We start from the raw sequence: 24254 nt of genomic DNA on the forward strand, positions 1-24254 counted from the left end.
GGTTCAGTGGTTTTAGTTTTTTAAATAGGTAGTGTTATATTAAACATTGCAGGTTAATTCATTGGTTGGGTGATATTTATTATTTTTTTAATTTAATTATGGTTATATTTGTGTTGAATTTTTTTCCTAAAATTGGAATAAATATTTTCTATTTAACAAGAAATTCATGCTAGGTTTACTAATAAAGAATAGGAGCTAAACTGATCCGTTTCCTTTTTCACTACACTAAATATATTGTAACAAATCGGAATGTAAATCCAATCAAAATTTTCAATTTTACAATTATTAACAACTTAATTCTTATTGTAGTTACCACCTCACAGGTAAAACTTGAATCCTATTAAATCTATTTAGATTTAAATAAAATATATATACTGTTCTGCAGCTAATAACGTTATATTTTTGGAAAGTATCGTGGAAGATTAAAAAGCAAACTTTTTTAAACATAATTTTTTAAATGACAAACAATATATTTGGTAGGTTTCCGAATTTCATCAGGGTTGTTTTTTGTGTGTGAACCGCAATGAGAATTCTAATAACAAATCCTTTATTATACGTAGTGTTCGGAAAGTACACTGAAATTATGTAAGTGTAATAACAAAACTTTCTTAATTATTACTTTGTATTTTTATTTCATTATTTATAGAAACTGATATTACAATAACTGGAATACTTTATAGAAGGTGTTGAAAATTACCTCCTCCAACATCAGTACAACACTGCAAACGTTTCAATTTGTTTTCATACACTTTGACCAGCTAATTTACTGGAATGTCTGGTACAGATGCGGTTTTTAGTTCGTCAAACGTACGTGGTCTTTTGCAAAACACTGCATGCTTCGCTCCCCCACCATAGAAAGTAATCGGGGGGAGTCAGATCGGGCGATCGTACAGCCCATAAACCCTCAAAATGATTCGTTCACCAAAGACATTTCGTAAAAAAATCGTTTACCTGTTAGCTGTAGCGTCATCTTGTCGAAAACAACCGTGACTGATTTCCACTTCTGTTAACTGACTAATGAAGTTTGTTAAAAATGCGTAATAACGATCACCATTAACTGTATTTTCAAAAAATGGTTGGACCCATAATGCGCGTTCTACTCGCACCGAACCAGACTCCAATTTTCGCTTCGTATTAAGATTGTTCCTGTAATTAAAATGTCGACCACAATCGTGTATTTTGTGGATATACTCTCCCAAATGAAACCAAGCTTCATCTGTAAAAAACGTAATATCGAGGATACCTACGGAATTTTGGTCAATAAAACGTTTAAACCAATTTAGTCTTTTGGAATGATCTATACGTTTCAGTCCTTGAACATACATTACTTTGTACAGGAAAAGTTTCAGTTCTATTCTTACAGCTTTATATGCGATAGTAAGTCCGATACCTTGCTGCTGTGCTAACTTATTCATTGACTTTGATGGAATTTCGGATGCTATAGCATCCGAAATATCAAGCGGTTTCTGTTCATTTAGTTTAGGTTATCTTCCACTTCGATCAGCGTTTTCAACAGAACCTATTGCCTGAAATCTTATCGAAAATATAAAATTTTCGATAAGAGTTCGAATTGTACTGCGGTGAGGAATTGAAGTATTGGAAACTTTCCAAACCACTTATGCTTCACTATGAGTATAATTGTTACCTTCACGAAAGATGTATTAAACCAAAAAAATGCGTTCCTCTACCGAAAGAACCATTACGTTTCTCGCAACTATTGATTTTTATAAACAAAACGAAACGAAGCACGTTCAATCACAACTCAACAACTGACGTCTTGGTTTATTACTGCTGATCAACGCCCAACGAATCCTTTCTTTCTTTTCCTGTTTAGCCTCCGGGAATTACTGTTCAGGTATTACTCCACAGAATGAATGAGGATGATATGTATGAGTGTAAGTGAAGTGTAATCTTGTACAGTCTCAGTTCGACCACTCCTAAGAAGGTTAATTGAAACCCAACCACCAAAGAACACCGGTGCCCACAATATAATATTCAAATCCGTATAAAAGTAACTGCCTTTATTAGGACTTGAACCATGGAATTCTCGACTTCCAAATCAGCTGATTTTGGAATACGCGATCACCACTAGACCAACTCGATGGATTAAACCCAACGAACCCATGGACAACTACCCTAACACCGTAAGAATAGAATGCACCACATAATTCTAAAGCATATTGCACAGCGACTTTCCGAACGCACTGTATTACACGGTTGTTCATATAATTCCGAGTAGCACCACAGATACGAGTAGGATGGTCAAATGAACTGTATTCATATTACGGGTTGTGATCCTTGATACACCGACTTGGACTCCATTTAGGACAGAGCGGTCTACAGTTGAAGATATATTTCTCAAGTATGTAAGCTAAGCATACAGCCGGTGGTTTGTGGTGATAGGGTGTAGGACGTAGTAAGTCACATGGGATGGTTATTGACGCTGAAAGAAGCGACCGGGTTAACATTCACGTGTCGCCCCGAGGACAGCCTAGGTCAAGGATGACTGAGGGGAACATCTGAGCCCGGTGTGTGCCCCTGGCACGTTTGTGATCGAGGGCATTATGAGGACCGCAGGTCCTTACCCGCGATGCCAAGGCCAAGGCAAGGGCCTTGGTCTTGGAACTGCAGGTTTGGTGGGCTACTGTAATAGCCCAAGGGAGGTATCTCATCTTCATCTCTTAAATAAAATGCAAATGTACTTACCGTTTACTAGAATCACATTTTTACAAATTCTGTTTCATACTTTTATCTGTTTATTATCCATTAACATAGTTGTTTTACGCCAAACTTAATATAATCCGTTTTTTCGATTACATCCTTCTTTACCTCAGATTTCGTGAAAACTACAAAAAATATAGTTCTAGGAGCAATTTTTTTTATTTCTTTTTTCAATTTATCAGGTCAGATTTCAATAAAAATCATTAAATTTACCCCTTAATTTGGTTCCCAATAAATACATTCTGGCCTAATTTTATCGAAAGTGTAGAGATCAGGACGAAATCTTTCGCCAGGTTATACTCGCTAACGAAGCGTATCCGAACGAATGTTTACGTGAACTTTCTTCTTTCTTTTACCATTAGAACACGTCTTGTAAGTTTGTTACATTTTTTGTGAAACACTCTGTATACAATATTTAACAGTTTAAATGTTCATCTTATCTAAGTAAAGACATTATTGTAAACTGTTTTTGAACGTTTCGTTTTACTATTTAACAATGAGGGTAAAATTTTATTAGTAATTATACTAATTTGTGGCTCAAAAGCCTGATTTTTATCTTTATTATTATTATTATTATTTATATAAAACTTTATGCATAAAAATATTAATATATGTAAGCCGATAAATTTTTTATACTTTCGATTCCCATGTCATACTGATATTTTCTTGAATTTTAAGTAGTGTCATATATTATAATCTCTCTTCTTATTTATATAAAACATACTTTTTTTTTATTATTTTGTGTTGGATATAAAAAATAAAAGTAATATAAAAGAAATATGGAAATGACATTGGTGAAAGTATTAAGTAAAACAACAGAAATGAAAATCAAAATACATAAAACACTGGACAACATTTAGCTAGACTTGAATAGATTTAAAATACAATGTTGGTTTGAATTGGAAAGTTTGTATGTATATATATATATATATATATAAAAGTGTGTGTTTCTAAGTATATTTATATTTGTATTACATTTACGTAATTACTTTTGTCAATAAACTACAAACAAATATCGTTTTTTCATGATATAATAGTTTCATAAAATACTGAACATAGTATCACATTTTATGCATTTATATGGGTTTATCATCATAAAATAGGTATAATTTTGTAAAAGAATCTACAAGCAACTTTAATATGTTTTCGATAAATTTAAAGCCTAATAACAACTTTATAATACGCATAAAAATAAAAAGTACAGGTGACCTTATCCATCTATCTATATATATATATATATATATATATATATAAATATATATATTAAAAATAGCCGGTCAGGAGTCGCTTCGCTCGCCATTTCCGTTTTAACGCTGAAAATGAAGCAAGATAAGGGGCTTTATTCACATAAACGTTTTTGTTTAAAATTTTTAAATCGTCTTCGGTTTAATCAAAACCCCTGGGAAACCCCCTCCCCCTTGCCTGGGAGAATGTGTGTATGTGTAAGTGTGTGTGCGCGCGCGAATGTGTGTGGCCAGGACTCGCAGCGCTAGTCCTTCCTGTCTAGCCAAGAAGCTCAGTCCCCTGATCCCTGTGTTTGTAAGCTCACGATTGTAAGAATAATAATGATAAATAAACATTAAAAACGATATGCCGCTGTCGGAAGGATTCAAAACAGCTCTATACGCAGAAGACACGGCATATTATAATGAATCCGGAAGTGTAGATTACGCGATCGAGAGACTCCAACGGTAACTGGATTTATTAGAACCGTGGTTTCGATATGTGGAAAATCAAGGTCAACGGTGAAAAATCGGTGGCAGTGATGATCACATACAAGACACGTGCTCCATCCAGGCAGCTGGAAACCTCAGGAGAGAAAATCCCCTTTGGGATTCTTTCAGTCAAGTACCTGAAAGTAGTCCTGGATAAACAGTTTACCTTAGGAGAACATGTTAAATATGTGACCCAAAGGGCAAAGGCCGTCAGGTCTTCACTATACCCAGTGCTGAACAGTGCCAGCCCATATCCACTGGCGACCAAATTGCTCATTATTCGGCTATACGTCCTGCCAATTCTAACATATGCTTACCCGGCACGGGGAGCTTTGTTGAAATTCACGCTTCAAAAGAAATTAGAATCCGTCCAAAACATAGCGTTGCGGACGATATTTGGAGCACCGCTGTTCGTCAGAAACGTCACTCTTCGCTACGATGCGGAAGTACACACCGTATCCGGGGTGGGGATGGCGCAAGCACGCAGACTTTTCTGGAGAGTGGCCGTGTCCGAACACGACCATCTCCGGGACATCTGCCGAGAGGACCGTACTCCACAGGATATAAGAAAACGGCCTCGTGCCGTAATAAACGAACCACCGCGAAGAGGCGATACGAGAGTCAAAAATGACAAACCAGGCTTAGGAGTCTCCATATTGCGTAACCTATAAATGGAAACCGCACAAAAATTTCAGCCGCGAAAGTGATCGTTTTCGCAATTAAATTTTGTTAAAACTATAAAAAGCTACACATCACCCCACATCGTCCCACGAAGAAACCACAATTTCATTTACTCAGCATATGCGACTCCCTCCGGAGAACGGGGCGCATTTCTCCCTCGAAATAAATAGGGCCCCGGTAGACGCACTCCTGCTAGCCCATAGGCTCTGGTACCGAAAGTACTTCAGCGGATGGACTGAAGAGGAATCACGCCGGGATTACTAGGCTCAAAAACTTAGTCTATCACGGTCAGAACCAGTAAATAAATTACACCATGGTCCATACGGATAGGAACGCAAATTACCAAATCCGTCCATAAATAAAACTTAATTTATAACCGCCACTACATAACCGATGAAATCCGCCCAATAATAGAAAGATACAGCAGCAAGGGACATTGTCCAGGCTCTGCGATCTGCAGGGAGAATTATTGAAACTCCCGCCATTCTTGCGTTCCGTTCCGTTCCGTTCCAAACATTAAAACCTGTTTAATTAATAAAAACTATCAGTACATTGTAATTTTTTCTGAGCAACAGTTTCGTTTGTACAGGATCCGAAAGTTTAAATCCTAGTAAAGGCAGTTACTTTTATACGGATTTGAATTCTAGATCGTGGATAACGATTTTCTTTGTTGGCTCGGTTTCCATTAACTACTCATTTCAGGAATGGTCGAACTGAGACCGTACAAGACTACACTTCGTTTACATTCATACATATCTATCATCCTCTGAATTAATAACTTACGGTGGTTCCGGAGGCTAAACAGAAAAAGAAAGGATCCGAAACGTAGACTGATCTGAAGAATGCGGGTTTCAAAATAGTCGAACATTTTAAAAATAGTTGTTATAACTGGATACCCGTCCTTGTACAAGTACAAATGTATTTTGCCCGGTTCTTAGCTACTAGGAAGTGAACGTACTTTGTTTCTCGTTCTTCTTTTTAATAAAAATATTTCATAAGAAAGCTACCTATTGTAATGGGTACCATTATTCGAATTCCGGAAACTTTTTACATATCTTTGCGTTTCACATTCCCCATACTCCAAAACCATCATCAATTTAAAATTTATATATATATATATATATATATATATATATCTTTATATTTCACTTTCTTGTGGAGACGATAACTTCCGTAACTTTGCGCCAATCACTTTCAAAATGATACAGAAAAGAAAACGACTCCAAATCCCAGTTGAATTCGTTAATGGGTAAAATCGGGCCACGTGGTGGAATTGGGGAGGCTTTATCGAAAAAAACAAATATCGCTATAACTTTCTTATTAAATAAAACTTAGAATTCATTTAAAGTTCCTATCAATCTTTGGATAAGGGCTGAAACGTCTCCAGGGAAAGTTTTTTGATATCACCAACCATTGGCCCAGGGGGTGGAAAAAATAGGGTTTCGAAGACAAAACAAATTATACCTCCCTTAATAGGCACAGTATCGAATGGTTTAAAGTGGTCATTAGTCCTCTAAACATTACCTAAAAAGCTTTGCCTGAAGCAAGTTTTGATATGACCCTTACGGCAAGGGATGACTAAAATGTTACTGGAATTGTAAGAAGATGTGGCTTGTATGCTAAACATGTGAAACTTTTTTCACATGCAACCATTGTCGTATTGAGTATATTTCAAATTTTTCTTAACTTTAAGATGGAAATCTTTTTTACCCCCTACTTAGTACCGGTGAAATCTACCTCCGTCTTTCGGCGCGCCGAAAGGGATTTTTTTTATGTTGTGTATTTTAATCAATTAATCGGAAGCAAGTGCAGCAAGACGCGTCAAATATACAGTTATAGTAGCAGTGGCTGTGTTGGTTAAGCCGCTGCGCCGTACCCACTTAAAAAGATCGAAATTAAAAAAACCCGATAATGGTTTTTAGAAATTTATATTGCTAGCCCAAATCGAGCGAATATCTCGTTTAGTATAGTCAGAAACGGGAAAATTTGAAACTGTGCAAAATTTTTTACCCTTTCATAATCGAATTTCGAAAAATTTAGAAATTTGAATATTCACATGAATATTGGACATAACAAAAATCATTTTCTTATCTTCATATGTTACCGAAAAATTAAATTTAATTGTTACTCCATTTTAATGCTTTAAACTAAGAATTTCAAAAATTTCTTCTTAATGTGCACTAAGTCGAAGGTATATATAAATTTTCGTCAATTTATTTTAAGTTTTTTTTCCTAGGTATTGATTAAAAATCAGTCATGTTATTTTATAGGTACTGCCTAATATTTTTTTTTTTTTAATTTCTCAAACATGGTACCGCTTATATGTTAAATAAATAAATTAACAATAATTATAATCCACCTTACCAGCACGTTGTTATGTTCTCTAGATGTTTCGGCTTACTTGGAAGCCATCATCAAGAGTTAATAAAATTAATGCATAAAGTCAAAAGTTTAAAAAATCATAATTAGAATTTTAAAACAGTCATTAAAATTTATTAAACTTTTGATTTTAAGCATTAATTTTAACTCCTGCTGATGGCTTCCAAGTAAACCGAGAGATCTAGAGAAGATAACAACGTGCTGGTAAGGTGGATTTGATTAATTTTTAATTAATATATTTTTAATTTTACCCGATAATTAAAGTAGAATTACTTTACAAAATTAAAACATAATAGCATAATTTAAAAATCATAAAAAAAGGAAAAGCTAAAGTTTTTAAGCAAGAAATAATTATTGTACTAACCTAGTTAACGAACAGTTGAAGGTGATAACATAAAGCAAATACTGTAATTATAAAATACATTAAACGGAAAAATTACGATACTTTTAATATAAGTGACCTATACTCTTCGGTCTGTTTAATACCGAATATAGTTAGCTAGATAGATCATTTTATGAATATCAGAATAGGTGTTAGCGCGTGTGCAACCGTCACGACTATACACTGCCCGTTCTTCACCTTAATCACGTGTGTTTCTCTCTCGCTCACTCTATGTATAAATACCTGTGTGTGTATGTGTATATATTAAACATAAGTACAATTTCAAGATTCTATAACATTTTTTTTATTCTACTAATACTTTTAACCCGGAGCATATGTAACGGCATCTTAACAAGATTATAAATACAATTCGTACCTTATGTACAACGCACTAAGAATCACGCAATAAAAATAAAAAATGACAATAATGTTACATTAAACTTTCACAGCATTTCCATACAACTAATCCTTTTGTCTCGAACAATCAATAATAATAAATATTATATTGTTAACATAATTATGTTACTATGTTAAGAGAAATAACCTGTTTCAGTATTACGATTAATTATGTAACGTATTATTCCACATATTTCTTCATACACAAAATTTACCAAAATAAGATGTCTTAATGTATGGCCTAATTTAATTTATAAGATTCAAATACAAATTTCTCACCACACCTCATATTTTTTTTTTCGTTTCTAATTTTTAAAAACCTTCTGTAACATTTTTCTGTCTTCAGTCATTTAACTGGTTTGATGCAGCCCTTCAAGATTCCCTATCTAGTGCTAGTCCTTTCATTTCGGTATACCCCCTACATCCTACATCCCTAACAATTTGTTTCGAAACGTTGCCTGCTACACAATTTTTCCCATCTACCTGTCCCTCCAATATCAAAGCGACTATTCCAGGATACCTTAATATGTGGCCTGTAAGTCTGTCGCTTCTTTTAACTGTATTTTTCCAAATGCTTGCTTCTTCATGAATTTTCCGCAACAACTCTTTATTTGTTACTTTATCTACCCATCTGATTTTTAACATTTACCTATAGCACCGCATTTCAAAAGCTTGTATCAATAATCAATAATATCAGTAAAGTAAAAATTTCATAAAATTCAATCTATGCTTGACGTACATGTATAATACATGTATGAAATAACAACATTGTACGCTATTCTAATAATTATATTTCTAATTATAAACGATAAAAATTTCTAGTAAGAAGAAAGTATAAATTTTTTTTTTGCATTAAAAAAAATGCTAAGTTAAATTTATGAATAAATATAATTTTTCTATAACCTACAAAAAACAGTAATGTAAGAAAATTCATTAAAAACGTAAAGAAAGAAGAAAAACAATGCAGTAATTTTGTAAGGAATGCAAATGAATGAAATAAAATGGAAGTGATAACTGCTGTTTTTTAACTTCAAATATACAGTATATATTAGCGAAGGTCATGATGCAGCAATGCAGTAGTCAGAACTACATAATATAAAATTTTAATTTACATGAATACTAAACAATATATACTTATATTACAGACTGTAGTAGTAATAATAAAATTAATATAAAAAATAAAAAAATAGAAAATGTATTATAAAAAAAATATAATCCTTTTTTTTTAATTTTATCTTTCTTAAAGTAAAAAAAAAGAAAAAAAAAGTAAAATATTCATAAAATAATGCACGAATAAAAATTTGATTTTATTACTTAACGCCTGTGAAAATTACTAACTTACAAAATCCCAATTTCAGGAATTTTTAGCGGTAATCATTACGTCGCTACATAATACGTAGAGGAAATTACAGGGAAATATTTAATAATGAAAATGTTTATATAGATTTTAAAAATTTACAAAAAGAAAACTTCTCCACAAATTTCTGGTATTCCTGCCGGCCAAAAATAATTGACATATAACATATAAGTTATCACAACAAAGCGGTATAAAATACGTAACTTCCTTAAGAAATTAAAAACCGTGAATTATATTGGAAAATACATTTTGTTTAACAAGAACTGGTAATTAAAAACAACTGAGAATGGATAAGATTAACCAATGTGTTTCTGTGTTAGCGCAATCCATATAATATTTTTTTCAGCATACAATGTTTTTATCTAGGAAAAATCATATTCTGCCAATCTGTTAATATATTTAAAAAATAAAAGGCTTTAGAAAATGCGTAGTTATTTTTATAATGGAAAGCTAGGATGAAACATAACACAATATCATTTAAATTTCTACAATTTTACTTTACATTAACTCTATTCATAAAATGCAAAAATACATAATTAATAATAACTGGTTATAAATGCATACCTCAGACATTAAATGACGTTTGATATGTCATTGTAGAACTTAAAGAAATGAACTCATCTCTACCTATAACAGAAAAAACAAAGAAAGGATTAAATAATTTTATTTCAGTAATTATACTAATAATTAATGTTATTATCAAATTTGGCTGTTCCAAATATTAATTAGTTTGACATTTTAAAATAAATTTTTTTAAAAAATGTGTGCTGAAAAATATAAATTCTTTTGTGTCGATGAAGTTTAAAGAACTGATCTTGTAAAACAAAAAATAAAAATATATATATATAAATATACACATAACATTGAGTAGCCATCACTGACTCAAATCTTCATTAATTCACTTGTTTTCTCTGTAGACAGAAACCTTAAATTTGACAAAGTTATTACTTAAAGGGTCTTCGGGGAAAAAGTATGAAGACTATTTTAATGAAAAACCCTAAAGGAAGGGTAAAAAGATGTTGTTGAATCCTTCTTTTTTTTTTGTCTTCAGTCATTTGACTGGTTTGATGCAGCTCTCGAAGATTCCCTATCTAGTGCTAGTCGTTTCATTTCGGTATACCCCCTACATCCTACATCCCTAACAATTTATTTCGAAACGTTGCCTGCTACACAATTTTTCCCATCTACCTGTCCCTCCAATATCAAAGCGACTATTCCAGGATACCTTAATATGTGGCCTGTAAGTCTGTCGCTTCTTTTAACTGTATTTTTCCAAATGCTTCGTTATTCATGAATTTTCCGCAACAACTCTTTATTTGTTACTTTATCCACCCATCTGATTTTTAACATTCTCCTATAGCTCCACATTTCAAAAGCTTCCAATCTTTTCTTCTCAGATACTCCGATCGTCCAAGTTTCACTTCTATATAAAGCGACACTCCAAACATATACTTTCAAAAATCTTTTCCTGACATTTAAGTTAATTTTTGTTGTAAACAAATTATATTTCTTACTGAAGGCTCGTTTAGCTTGTGCTATTCGGCATTTTATATCGCTCCTGCTTTGTCCATCTTTAGTAATTCTACTTCCCAAATAACAAAATTCTTCTACCTCCATAATCTTTTCTCCTCCTATTTTCACATTCAGCGGTCCATCTTTGTTATTTCTACGACATTTCATTACTTTTGTTTTGTTCTTGTTTATTTTCATGCGATAGTTCTTGCGTAGAACTTCATCTATGCCGTTCATTGTTTCTTCTAAATCCTTTTTACTCTCGGCTAGAACTACTATATCATCAGCAAATCGTAGCATCTTTATCTTTTCACCTTGTACTGTTACTCCGAATCTAAATTGTTCTTTAACATCATTAACTGCTAGTTCCATGTAAATATTAGAAAGTAACGGAGGTAGGGAACATCCTTGTCGGACTCCCTCTCTTAATACGGCTTCTTTCTTATGTTCTGCAATTACTACTGTTGCTGTACATGTTAGCAATTGTTCTTCTATTTCTGTATTTGAATCCTAATTTTTTTTAAATGCTGAACATTTTATTCCAGTCTACGTTGTCGAATGCCTTTTCTAGGTCTATAAACGCCAAGTATATTGGTTTGTTTTTCTTTAATCTTCCTTCTACTATTAATCTGAGGCCTAAAATTGCTTCCCTTGTCCCTATACTTTTCCTGAAACCAAATTGGTCTTCTCAAAACACTTCTTCCACTCTCCTCTCAATTATGTATAGAATTCTAGTTAAGATTTTTGATGCATGACTAGTTAAACTAATTGTTCTGTATTCTTCACATTTATCTGCCCCTGCTTTCTTTGGTATCATGACTATAACACTTTTTTTCTGAGGGAAGTCTGACGGAAATTCCCCTTTTTCATAAATATTACACTTTTTCATAAATACGTTGAATTCTACAAAAAAAAAATTACTTGACGCAAGTAAAAGTTGCTTAACCTTTAACAATACGAGATCTTCGACTTAAACAGTTAATGAAAATTGAAAATCACTCTTTACACAGTATATAAAAATACCTTCATAAAAGTAACACTAAAAAATAAATGTAATATAAAAATTAATGTTTATCTATGTGTATGCCTCTTATGCCTTCCTAAACCGTTCATCAGATAGCGATGAAACTTTGGGGAATGGTTGGACGCATTCCAAGGAAGGTTTCTGAATTAGTTTGGACCCGCTAGGTGGCACTGGCGTCGAGATATTTCGAAAAATTGTATTTATGGTCCGAATTGCCTCGTATTCAGAATACATGTTACTTACATGGAAATAATTAACTCTGCAAAAAATGAACTCGCTAGATAGCGCTGGGGTTGAGATATTTAGAAAAATTATATTTATGGACCGATTTGGTTCATATTTAGAATATGAATATTAGTTACGTGAAAATAAATATTTTTGCAAAAACTATACTAGCTAGATGGGGCCGGTGTCGAGATATTTACGAAACAAACAAACAAATATACAAACAGGCTTTTTTATTATTTATATATATAAAAGGCAAGTTCGTATGTGTGTCCGCTGAAGACCAAAAAACTAATGGACCGATTTACGCGCGGGCAAAAGGAGAAGATGGAAAACGGGGCAAAGGCGGAAAGAGAAAAGGAAAAAACGGGAAAGGGTAAAAAGGAAACTGGTAGATGGATGAGGGAAAAGAGTGAAAGGGAGAAATTGGAAAGGGAAAAGGGGAAGGAGAATAAGTGAAAGGTAAAACTTGTGAAGTTCAGTTTTTTAAATTTTTTTATGAAATTTTTAATTGTGTTGATTTAAACTCTCTCTCTTTCTCTCTCTCTCTCTATCTATACATATATATATATATATATAGCAACAGCGAAGCATTGCCGGGTCTGCTAGTAATATATAAAATTTGGAATATATACTTAAAAGATTTACAGGAAAAATAAATATAAATGCTGTTTTAATAAACAACCCTTAAAAGGGTAAAGAGTAGTCAAACCTTACAACAAAAAAATTACAGTTTATTTGGCGCAAGTAAACGGTGTTTAAAACTCGTACAATAAAAAAAATATCTAAGTTAAAAAGTTTAATTTAAAAGTTTAAACCAACTGGAAAATGAGATTTGATAATTATTCTTAAGATACTAAATAAAAATACCAAGAATTGGAATTTAAATTACACAACCAAACTGGATAAATGAGGACACAATCTTATCATTACATTTACTGTACATAAAAATTAGAGTTTTCTCATATTCAGTATTAATTGTATAAATCAAATTTCCACTTACCAACAATAAAAAGTGTAAATCCTAGCACTTTTAGAGCTGTTACTCCATCTTCAGGGATTTTAATTTAAATTCAAATCAATAATTATTTGTCGTCGTAGAGAATAAAATTAATTCGTACGTCAATAAGACAGTAGCGTCATGTTTGTAAGATGTTTGCGACTATTAAAATAATAGTCACGACTAGTTTGCGACTAATAATAGTGATAGTAATAATAATAATAATAATAATAATAATAATAGTTGCGAATAATAGTGTAGTTTACATCTTACAAGCATAACGCTACTGTCTTATTGACGTAAGAATTAATTTTATTCTTTACAACCGACTATTATAAACATTACAATTTAATTTTAAAAACGATTATTGATTTGAATTTAAATTAAAATCCCTGAAGATGAAGTAACAGCTCCGAAAGTAGTAGGATTTACACTTTTTAAATTGTTGGTAAGTGGAAATTTAATTTATACAATTAATACCAACGGTATCAAACGCTTAGTAAATTAAATCAGTATTAATTCTTCAATTTTTGATTATTTAGAAAATTGAAATTTAGTAGTTTTGTTAAAAAAAATTCTTAAGAAAAATTAAATAAAAAATTTATTGAATTAACAATTTACAAAAGACTTAAAAAAAGGCAACTGTAAACTTAAAATTCAGTATTTGTCCGTCGAAGATAGGGTACTTACACTAGTACGAAAATAAGTAAGAAAATGACGGAAAAATGTTTTTTTATAAAAAAAGAAGGTAATATATGATTCAAAAACTTTTTAAATAAAGCATCTGCTTACCAACAATTGCGAGTATTGACTATCCAAGCGCTTTCAGATTATTCCTCCATCATCAGGGATTAATGATTAATTATGAATTTTATAATTGTGCATATAAATTTTTATAAACGGGAATTAAAATGAAAATAAAATTTAAAATTATTTTGTTCGTAAGTTGAATGTCAATAGTTAAAATGAGTCAACGTTAAAAAAACGTATTTACAACTGTTATGCACAACTAAAAAAAATTCATAATTAATCAGCAATCCCTGATGATGGAGAAATAATCCGAAAGCGCTTGGATAGTCAATACTCACAATTGTTGGAAAGTGGATACTTTATTTTTATATAGATGGTATAATACCAACGGTATCATCAGATGTTAAGAAAATTGAATTCAAAAAATGTTTTATATTATTTTTTTTAATGATTATTCATTTTTGTTCTATAAACTTTTCTATTATTGTAAACTTACGGAAGAAAATTTCTTTATAAATTATGTGTGGGGCAGAATCCCGTTCCCGTTAGGCAATATTTCTTTCTTTCAAGGGTTTAATTCTAAAACTAAAAAAAAAACAAACTATTGAGTTATTTATCAGTTGTTTCAAGTAATATGCTTTAATATAAAATAACAAGTCGTGAATCAATCATAAACATAGCTGAGAAAAAATCACCAAGATAAATTGATGAACATTTGTATACACGTTCTTCTTACGGTGTAAGTGCACATTTAAAAATCCCTTTCGGCACGCCTGAAGGCGGAGGTCACCGTTGTTAAGTAGGGGGTAAAAAATATTTCCGCCTTAAAGTTAAGAAAAACTTCAAATTTACTCAATACGACAAAGGTTGCATGTGAAAAAAGGTTTCACATGCTTAGCATACGACAAGCCTCCTCTTCTTACAATTCCAGTAACATTTTGGTCATCCCTTGCCGTAAGGGTTGTTCATATCAAAAATTATTTCAGAGAAACGTTTTAGGTAGTGTTTACAGGACCAAACGAAAACTTTAAACCGATTCGATACTGTGCCTATTAAGGAAGGTATGATTTTTTGTCTTCGAAACCCCATTTTTTCTACTCCGTGGACCAAGGGTTTGTGATATCAAAACACTTTACCGAGAGAAGTTTTAAGTCCTTATCCAAACAATAATAGGAACTTTAAACGAATTTGATATTTTACTTAATTAGAAAGTTATTGCAATATTTTGTTTTTTCGAAAAAGCCCTCTCATTTCCACCCCGATGGTCTGACTTTACCCATTAACAAACTCGACCGAGATTTTGGGTCGTTATATTTTATGTATAAATTTGATAATGATTGGCACAAAATTACGGCAGTTAACGTGTCCACAAGAAAGTGAAATATATAACATAAATATATATATATATATAACTTATATATATATAAACCTTTGATGGTTTTAGGATCTAGATGTGAAACACGAAGATATATCGAAATTTTCCGGAAAACGAATCATGGTACCCATTACAATAGGTAGCTTTCTTATGAAAGCTACCTAACCCACCGGGTTAGTCTAGTGGTGAACGCGTCTTCCCAAATCAGCTGATTTGGAAGGCGAGAGTTCCAGCGTTCAAGTCCTAGTAAACCAGTTATTTTTACACGGATTTGAATACTAGATCGTGGATACCGGTGTTCTTTGGTGGTTGGGTTTCAATTAACCACACATCTCAGGAATGGTCGAACTGAGAATGTACAAGACTACACTTCATTTACACTCATACATATCATCCTCATTCATCCTCTGAAGTATTGTCTATACGGTAGTTACCGGAGGCTAAACAGGAAAAGAAAGAAAGAAAGCTTTCTTATGAAATCTACCTAAAAGGGATTTTTTTTTCAATTCTCGGTAAAAAATAAAGATATGAACTTGATTTTTGAAGGTGTAATCTTCTTATGAATTTCTAAAAACCCATTTTATAGATTTTTGAAATCTGACCTTGAAAGGGATGAAGAAAAGTAAAAAACAATGTTATTCCCAATTTTTTCCATTTTCAAACGAACTATTTTCGTGTTTTTTTTTTAAATTTCAATCTTTTAAGGGGTGCGGCGGTGTTCGGCGTGGAAATTAAACGAACATAGCCATTGTTACTGTACGTGCGACGCGACTGGCTGCACCTGCCGCGTGTTAATTGGCTAAAAACAAAAAAAAACAAAAGACCTCGACGGGAAACACAAATAACCATATACAGCGGGTATGCCGTGACGGGTATGTTAATTTATTATAAAAAAATTTAAAAAAATAAATAAAAACTAAGTTACAAGAAAATAACTTTTTTATTAACACGAAGCACCGCCCCAGATATATTTATAAACTTTATTTTTCTTTCTTAAAATCAAGTTTTCCAATAATAAGGTTTAATTTAAATCGGAAAAATGTGTCTTCAAGTTATAAAGTAACATCAGAAAAATAAATATGTGTAGATCATGTGAAAATGAGTTTTATATGATAAGATTATAGTAAAAACTAGAACATTTAAGAAATGTGATGTGCATATAGCATAAAGAGATATTTCAGTTATTAAAAGAAAAAGATTAATTAATACAAAAATTATAAGAATGCATTGTTGCACAGTTTCTCAATGTATAAGTAAAAAAAAAAAATTTGAACAGTAATATTAAACTTTCATAATTTGTATATAGAAGAAGCAAATAATTATAACGTATTTATTTTCGTTTGTATATATATATATATATATATATATAATATATAGATTAAAAAAATAATTTCAACATGCTGGTTAAAAGTCCACAAAATTACAATTAGCATAATTCCAGTATAGGCACTGAACATACGTTATAGGATAGAAATACACCATCGTACTGTTATTTTTACAAAGCGGTCGACTGTTTCCTCAATAAAAATAATTATTAGACCGCGTTGTCTGATAGTTCCAGTCAAGGGAAATATTTATATTAAATATTTCCGCGTAAAAATATGGTATACTACATTATTAGCCTATTACCTGTGTGGTTTTGTATAACTAAAAACCATACAAACCACTGAACTAAAAACTTGACACTAAACTACGTTAGTAATAAAAATAAAGCATGAAATATGCAAAAAAAAATTGGCAATAAATTATTACATTTTCCTTGCATTGGAAAATAAGAATTTATTCTTATACAGAGTCCAGCAGAAATAACTCCTCGATTTGAAATGTAAATAAAATTATTAAAAAAATAATATATTCTTAAAGAACAGTGTTTGCCATTTATTTTCGCGTAACTTTTATTAATTTTATTTTAAACTTTTAATAAAATATTGTAATAAATTTTCATCATACCCTAAGAAAAAGTATGCTAACATTTTTTCATGTCTTATTATTTTTTCATTATACAGAGTCCGGCAGAAACAAATCCCCGATTTCCCACCGCTGCTGGTGGAGCGCTAATAGTACAGGGCGTGGTATCGGTACGCCATTTTGTAGCGGATGACTTGTCATTTCAGTTACAACCATGGCGTGGATTGGTCAGCATCGCGAATCCATTATTGAAACGTATTTTAAAAACTGTGATTCTGTTATCAACACGCAGCGATTATTTCTTTCACATTTAGTGAAGGTCGTTCATATGCCGCCAACCTTCACTATCTATACAGGACTTTAACTCTCCCTTAAATTCCGCATGTTTTTCTTGTCATTTCCAATGATATTGCAGCGATTTGTTGATGGATAGCAACTTTTAAACGATCGGGGATTCTTGGTTTTTGTGTAAAGATTTCAGCCTTTAGATGTCCACAGAGAACCCATCGGGTTGGTCTAGTGGTGAACGCGTCTTCCCAAATCAGCTGATTTGGAAGTCGAAGGTTCCAGCGTTCAAATCCTAGTAAAGGCAACAGTTACTTTTATACGGATTTGAATACTAGATCGGTGTTCTTTGGTGGTTGTGTTTCAATTAACCACACATCTCAGGAATAGTCGAACTGAGAATGTACAAGACTACACTTCATTTACATATCATCCTCATTCATGCTCTGAAGTATTATCTGAAAGGTAATTACTAAACAGGAAAAAAAGATGTCCCCAAAGAAAAAAAAATCACATGCTCCAAAATCGGGTTACTATGCAGACGATGGGATGTCTTCTCGTTGTGAAAAAAATATTTCTCAAGGAGGTTTATTGATTGTCTTGCTGTGTGAGCAGGCCCCATCCTGCTGAAACCATACATTTTCGGCTTGATTTCATAGTTCATGTCTTAGTAACAAGAGGTCGCGTAACGTTCTTACGTAACGTTCAGAAGTTACTGTAACTGATTGCCTGTTTTCCTCAAAAATATATAGCCCAATTATTCTAAATTCAGTTACCGCGCACCAAACTGTAATACGCTCAAACTGCAGAGGGCGCTCATGACGTTATAGGGGTTTATTTTTTGCCCAGTACCGAAAGTTTTGTTGTTAACATAATCTGATAAATGAAAATGGCTTCGTTATTTGACAGCACGATGGAATTCACAGGAAAATCTTCCAAAATAGCCTGGCAGGAAGCAATATGGCTAATCCAGTCACGTTCATTTAACTGTTGCACGACCATCATATCATTTTGCAAGGATAAAACTTAAAGTCGGCGTGTAAAATTCTCCTTACAGTCCGATCAAAAATTTGTAACGCAGCACCGTGTTTACCAGCTGAGCGACGAGGAGATTGTGTAACTGCTTAAATATTTTAGCGTATTCGAACGCTTCGTGGCCTACCTAGCGGTTTCTTCTTGAAAGCTGAACCGGTAGCTCTAAAACTGGACAACCGTAACTGATTGGTACACCACGACATGTCGACCTAGCCGAAAATATGAACGAAATAATCGCTGCGTGTTGATAACAGAATCACCATTTCTAAAATAGGTTTCAATAATGAAAGACGATGCCCACCAATCCACGCCATGGTTGTAACTAAAATGGCAAGTCATCCGCTACAAAATGGCGTACAGATACCACGCCCTGTACTATTAGCGCTCCACTATTAGCGATGGGAAATCGGGGATTTATTTCTGCCGGACTCTGTATAGAGAAAAAATAATGAGACATGAAAAAATGTTACCTAAGGTTTCTTTTCTAAGGGTACGAGACATTTCTTTACAATATTTTATTAAAAGTTCAAATAAATTTAAAAAATTCAATAAACAGAAATTGTTAAACTTTGATCGGTTCCCCCACCACATTTTTTCCACAAAGTATTGGGGTTTTTTTTTTGGTGGGGGGTACTTGCACTACTACTACTATGCCTAGAAAGATATAAGTAAAAGATCGGTTAAAAAATACGCAATAAATAAATAGATAACTTTTTAGAATTTTGGGTAAGGGGAAATTTTTAAGTAAATTTAAAAATATATATATATATAAGTATGCACGCATGTATTAAGCTTAACATAAAGGGGAGGTTATCTTTGCAAAGTTTTGAGAAAACTGACCCCCAAAATTATTTACCCTATCGACAGTACTTTCTTTCTTTCTTTTTCCTGTTAAGCCTCCGGTAACTACCGTTTACATAATTCTTCAGAAGATGATGTGTATGAGTGTAAATGAAGTGTAATCTTGTACATTCTCAGTTCGACCATTCCTGAGATGTGTAGTTAATTGAAACCCGACCACCAAAGAACACCGGTATCCACGATCTATTATTCAAATCCGTGTAAAAATAAGTGGCTTTACTAGGACTTGAACGCTGGAACTCTTCCAAATCAGCTGATTTAGGAAGACGCGTTCACCACTAGACCAACCCGGTGGGTTTATCTACAGTACTAAAATGCTTTAATTACAAGAGACTACAAAAGTCATCAAAATCAGTTTATCCCGTCAAAAGTTATGAAACTTCAAACACGCCAACACACGTACGTAGGAATATTATCCCCCACTTTTTTGGGGAGTCCATGGATGATGAAAAGTCGAGAAAAAACCCATTCCTCATTTTTAAGCGATTACCATACTTTCATTCTTGGGCCATAGCTCCAGAGGTGATGCCTTGTTAATGAGTTGGCAATATTTTTACGGCCACTCGGCTAAATCTATCAAAGAACGGGAAAAGTTTGTTTCGAGAAAAATTCTCAAAAATGTTAAAGAATGTTTAAATTAAATAAAATTAAAATCCTGATTTTTTTTTAAATTGATTTTTTTCTTATTTATAGTCACATCATTCAAGAATCTTTAACGATTTATTCTGTTTTATGAAGCTGTTGAAATATAAAATAAAATAAATTATAGTTACTTTTCCTGAGAGTAATGATATTTAGTATTGAATATACTAAATTAAACGTTTAATTACATACCACGATAAATATTTTTTTTAAATTAAGTTTCTTAAATTACACAATAATGCAATAGATATTATCTTTTAACGGATTTTCAAAGAATTTGTAAAAATCGCTACTACGCCAGGTCTGATTTTATAACAGGCGTCAAAGAACGGGGCACCAATTTTTCTTTACGTTTTGGAATCTCTTGAACAAAATTTTGTAATGTGTATATAGATATGTATGTGTAAAATATTTTCGTCAGGTCTACCGAACGCAAATCATTACCGATTTTGACGAAACTTGGTGAAATGATGTAAACATCTTAGGAATACAGCCCTACTGATTTTCAAGTGAATATGTTCACAGGAACCAGAGTTAAAGCCAAAAATGTGTTTTGGATACATTTTCAGCTTTTTTCATTTTACTAGGCGCAGTTTTTTAAACGATGAAACTTGGTAGAATGATATAAATCTAGTAGAAATGGAATTCTATTGATTTTCAAGCGAATCGGTTCAAAAGAGCCGGAGTAAAAGACTGGATACTTTGACTATGATTTCTATGTAACTGAAACCGGAAATCCGTCCTTCTGACGCATTTACTGCGACAGTTGTTTTTATTTAAGTTCATTGACCTTTACTACTAGATAAAAAAACAAAAAAAAAAATTTCGTATCTTTTTACGTAGCATTCAGGAGTGCGGGAATGAATATAAGTGTACTTAAATTGCGTGGGTGGTTTGATGTTTATAGTTATCTGTATTCTAATTTTTCATTTTAATATCAACCTATACAACTATGGTAACTAGGCCAACCGAGTATTACTTTATTATTAGTATTATTATTACGTAGAAAAAAGTTATTGTATTTGAACTGAAGCAGACGAAGTGGGCCTACGGAGATATTGATTAATCCTTCATTATATCGCATGGGCATTCGACCAAGAATATTCTATATGTAAAAAATGATAAAAAAAATTCCTACTGAATTAAAACGAGAGGAAATAAATTTTTATCACTTTATTTTGAACGTTTATTTACAATAATTATTATCATTTTATTATTATTACTAATATTACACAATTAGAATAAATTAATTGCCATTAAATGCAATACAGTATAAATGAACATTAATTATTTAGTATGTAAGGTTCTGCAGAAGGTATTACGGGAAAACGAGCGTCTTTCGTCTTCTTATAATGACTAAGGTCCGAGAAATAAATAAATAAATATGTATATATATATATATATATACATACATATACAAAATGTTTCTAAAATGATGTGCTGGCTATACATTTTCGGATTCTACTTTTAAAACTAAACAAACAATATCCTTAGGAAAAATGGCAATTTCTCTTTGTTCTCGCCCTTGTCCGCTATTTTTTTAGTTTTATATAAAACTTTATCTCAAGTTCGGATAGACGAATCACATTAATATTTGGTAAACGTATTGGTAATAAAGTTTTAAAATTAGCAAAAAATCAGGACTTAATACCTTTGCAAATTACAAAATGGCGGCCATGTTTATTTTTCAATTCGTTATATCTCCATAAATATTAGTTTTATCAAAATTTATGTTATTTACTAAAATATTAAGCCTTTTATTTTGAACAAAATGACATTTTATTTTTTTAAATCGGTTAACAAATAGTCGAGTTATGGGAGAAAATTGATGTAATTTTGTGTCAATAATTATTAGGTCTATTATTGTGAGAAAATTATTACTTAATTTCATACTAATTTACAATACTAGAATTAACAATAAATAAAAACAGTTAATATTTCATCGAATTGAACGTAAAGTAGAGAACATGAAAACTGGCCCAAAATTACAACTTTTTTTCCATAACTCGGCTGTTAGTTTTGATTTTCAAAACTAAACTAAAGTTGTCTATCCCAACTTGAGATATAAATTATTTTATAAAAATAACAAATTGAAGGACAAGGGGAGAACGAAGGAGAAATTGTCATTTTTCCTAAGGACATTTTTGGTTTAGTTATACAAGTAGAATCCGAAAAAGCACAGTCATTTTAGAAACACTCTGTATAGTAGTATTTAATTTATACTTCACGTAACACAAACATTTATTGTTCTTGGAATTACCTGGATATAAAAGTGTACCTGGAATTTCCGACAATAGTTATGCAACATAAACTAGTTAATTCGAAACTTCGATGTATTTGTAAATTGATCTGGAGCGGTCGTATGAAATTATTAAAATTAATTTTGAGGAAAAAGATAAAGAATTAAAATAAAAAATGATCTCATTTTTACTTATTGAGTAAGCATTAATCAGCCAATACTAAGTGTTTCTATTTACGCATATATATATATATATATATATATATATATATATATATATATATATATATATATATATATATATATATATAAGCAATCGAAAAATCTTTACGAAGCTTTGTTCTCTGCTGGAGAATTTTCAAAAATATGAAAGATTAATTTAAAATAATTTAAATACTAATTTCAAAAATTTAAGAGCCAAAATAAGTTGTACAATATTTTTATCCTCTTACAAACAATATTTACCAGTTTAACTACTAAACTAGGAACGTGAGCAACCCCGTTCCGGTACTACTTTTTAAGAGAAATAAAAAATCTTTTCACAAAAAAATTGTTTTAACTTTTAAGTCTAGCCTAAATTATAAAAATCAGACCGCACAAAAACGCACCTTGATTTTGGTTTTCTGTAATCAAACGGCAAAAAAATATATCGCTAAAAATCTAATTCACGGAAAAAAGTTAAAACATTTGACATAAAAAAGATACGATTTGCTTTCTATCAATGTAACAATCGAAATGAATCTGCATTTTTTTTAACATTGTCATTATAGGCGGCCACTTACGGCTGTCAACTATATTCTTCCGGTCTATCTATCTTTTTTTCAGTTTAGCCTCCAGAATCATCGTACAGTATTACTTCAGAGAATGATATGTATGAATGTAAATGAACTGTAATCTTGCATAGTCGAGATCGAATATTTCTGAGATATGTGATTAATTGAAACCCAACCACCATAAAAGATCGATATCCACGATTTACTGCTATAATAAAAAATCAAACATTCCGGAATTGGAAATTTTATGAGTGCAACCCCTCTGTTCTAAACAATCAAAGTCTTATTATAATGTTATTTAAAAGAGATTATACGAATTTACCCAGCGGGAAATGTTTCTTTTAGGTTAACTGAACACCCGGTTGCAATTAGGTTAATTGGATTCTCGGATCAATCCATAGAGATCTACTGATTAAGTCATACTAAAGAAGTACTCTATGGATTCCACCAGACTAAAGGTGTACTTTCCAGAATCAAAGAAGTACCATTAAACAAAGAACAGAAAACGGTCAAGGCGTTAGTATAATAGAAACGTAGGAGACGAACAGGATCATCCAAAGGGAAGTTCAAGGCCTCCTCCAAAGTATATCCTACCAATAAAGGAACGCAAGAATGGCGGGAGTTTCAATATTTCTCCCTACAGATCGCAGAGCCTGGACAATGTCCCTTGCTGTTGAATCTTTCTATTATCGGGCGGATTTCATCGGTTATGTAGTGGCGGTTATAAATTTTAAGTTTTATTTATGCACGGATTTGTTAATTTGCGTTCCTATCCGTATCGACCATGGTGTAATTTATTTACTGGTTCTGACCGTGATAGACTAAGCTTTTGAGCCTAGTAATCCCGGCGTGATTCCTCTTCAGTCCATTCGCTGAAGTACTTTCGGTACCAGCACCTATGGGCTAGCAGGAGTGCGCCTACCGGAGCCCTAGTTATTTGGAGGGAGAAATGCGCCCCGTTCTCCAGAGGGAGTCGCATATGCTGACTAAATGA

The 24254-nt window shown here is 32.2% G+C and overlaps 1 protein-coding gene across 3 annotated transcripts in view; it reads right to left on the reverse strand.

The window, feature by feature from the left end:
* The window catches only part of LOC142332105 (uncharacterized), a 528381-nt gene that overhangs the window by 260028 nt on the left and 244099 nt on the right, over positions 1–24254 (reverse strand). For 2 of the 3 annotated variants that reach the window (XM_075378328.1, XM_075378326.1), the window contains one exon: positions 10196–10258. The exons of the other annotated variant lie outside the window; for it this stretch is intronic. The gene's annotated coding sequence lies outside the window, so the exon portion shown is untranslated. The remainder of the gene's footprint in view (positions 1–10195; positions 10259–24254) is intronic. 3 annotated transcript variants of the gene reach the window in all.

Source organism: Lycorma delicatula, chromosome 11 (assembly GCF_047948215.1).
Source record: "Lycorma delicatula isolate Av1 chromosome 11, ASM4794821v1, whole genome shotgun sequence".
Classification (NCBI taxonomy): Eukaryota; Metazoa; Arthropoda; class Insecta; order Hemiptera; family Fulgoridae; genus Lycorma; species Lycorma delicatula.